Genomic DNA, 2,543 nt, shown 5'->3' on the forward strand with positions numbered 1-2,543 from the left:
AAAGTGAAAATTTTATAATATACATTAATATGTTCATTTAAAGTTAACAGAAAATTTCCAACTTAGAAATTCCTTTCTCACTCAACAATTGTCATATTATCAATGAACTAAAATAAACCGAAACATACAATATTTCAAAATACTGTTAATAAAAAAACAGAAGGAAGTATCACATTACTATGATTACACAAGGAATGAAATACAAAAGTTAATAGTAAGTTGAAAAAAAAAGTTAAAAAAGATGTACCATATCTTGAAAAATTGCTTTAATTCTTTTAGAAAATCTAAGAGAAATCTTGAGCTAGCTTCCCCCATTACCGTGATATCCTAAACCTTTTAATGTGAGAAATATGGCTTAAGGTGCTTAAATGTAAACACAACTTCTTAAAAACTTGTATCTAGAGGTTCCCATCACCATTCTGAAAAAAAAGTGTTGATTTCAGAAAAGAAAACTTGTTTTATTGCAAAGCTACACAATGGATTTTCTTCACCGTAGGGAATCAAACCCCAGATTAGAGCATTATAATTCTGTAAATTTATCACTGATTCACCAGTGAACTTGACAAAAAAAAAGGGGGGGGGGGGACAATAACTTAATCAACTTAAGAAAATGCCTAATGAGCTTAAATTTCTTATCTAAGTACATGTTTCCCTCATGGTTTTGAAAAGTGTCTGTTTTTATCAAAAGGAGCATGATATCCCCCATATCTGTCCCCCAGAGCTGTTCAAAAAGTTGCAAACTGAAAGTGGAAAAACACTCAACTTACAATCAATCTTAAGTACTTTTTCCTAATAAAAGTATGATTTCTTCCTAATCTATCATCTTTTGTCCATCTTGTAACAAAGATAAATTACTTTGTTTCTACAAAATCAACATTTCAATGGTTGAGAACCAAGTGTCTTCTATTAATAGGAAAAACCCTAAATTTCTAACTTTGTACCATAATTTGTGAACATTAATTATTATCAGTGCAAAAAGGATTGTACATTTCATATTTACATAGAAAAAGACTTAATTATTTTAAAGTTTAATGCTTTAGCTGGTTTCCCTTGAAACAAGGATTCCAAAATTTATTACTTGGTTTGTTTTCCAAAATACAAACATTTTTGTCAGTTAGACTTCTTATGGAAAATGTTGAAGTTACAACTTCATAGTACTTACACACACTGTGCGACTTCTAAAGCTGAAAGTATCAACTTGTTCCATACACTGTTCAGTTGTTGAACTGTATTAATTGTCAACTAAAATGTTTACTAATCTTTATATCAGTATTCAAACAAATAGAAAGAAATAGACTCCTGAATATCAAAACCTTCAATACTTCGAAATCGGCTCAATATCTAACATTGCTATATGGTATGTTGGCCAAAAATATGCAAAAAATTTCAGTAAATTTAAACTTTTTCTGTTACATGTGCAACTCCTATCCCCACAAAAAATAGACTAGAGTGGAACAATAATATATAAAACTAAGTTATTTCTAACTGAAAACTGATATTTAAAAAATAGTTATACAAATATGCAGCAAACGATTTTGATCCCTCAAGGCAACTCAAACTGGACCCATGAATTATTTCATCACAAAAAACTGTTTACATAAACAGTTGTACTTAAACTCTCCAGCTGTAAAAAAAATCCATGAAAAGTCTACTAAATCTTGATATCTTTAATATGTTTTAAATATTTTGCTGGTGTCTTCAGTTAACAAGTTAAATATTTTGATTAAATAATAGCATTTGTTTTGTTAGCTATCTATCACATTGTATCTGTTGACAAACTTTACACGTTTATTATAAGAAACTGTTGTGAATAAACAGAAATTGGGTTCTCCCACACTAATAACTACAACTGTGGAAAAAATAAAATATGGGTCCTCATTAAGCACAAGTGTTAACGTTTTGTCTTAGCTCAGTTTCAAACTGTGTGGGTGTGTATACTTTCACAGAAAAAAAAAAGAAAAATGATGATGTGCTTTTGAAAACTCGCACGAGCACCAGAGTTTGAAATATGAGATTCGTGGAACATCCCATTTCTTTCGTTACACAAATGTTTCATGAGTACTAGTGAAAGTACAAACAAGAAAATAAAGTCGAAATGGATGGAAAAGATTTCTTTGATGCCGTGTTCCTCTTACTTTACTAAATGCAGACATACTTTATCATAAGTGTGAGATGGCAAAGTATGGTTTAAGGAATACTAAAAGTTAAAAAAATTAGTAATAAAAAAACACTATAAAAGGTCAAAGTGACTATTTCTTCCTCTGGAAGGAATCATCAATACATTGAAGTGCAACACTGCGATGAAAGCATGCGCTTTGGAGAAAAAGAAAACCTTTCAAACGAGCTAGGAATCTTTATCCGAAACATTTGAGGAAGTAGACTACTTTGTTAGATTAATTTTAAGATTGTAAGCTACTGTTAAATGGAGGATAACATGCTCTTTCCAAAGGAATGAGGAGATTTTATTGTTAAATGGGGGATAGTAGGCTCTTATCCAAACAGTGGGAATTGGAGAAAATGGTATGTTCAAGTTGGGGGGGGGG

The sequence above is a fragment of the Limulus polyphemus genome, unplaced genomic scaffold (assembly GCF_000517525.1).
Source record: "Limulus polyphemus unplaced genomic scaffold, Limulus_polyphemus-2.1.2 Scaffold2794, whole genome shotgun sequence".
In the NCBI taxonomy this organism is placed as follows: domain Eukaryota; kingdom Metazoa; phylum Arthropoda; class Merostomata; order Xiphosura; family Limulidae; genus Limulus; species Limulus polyphemus.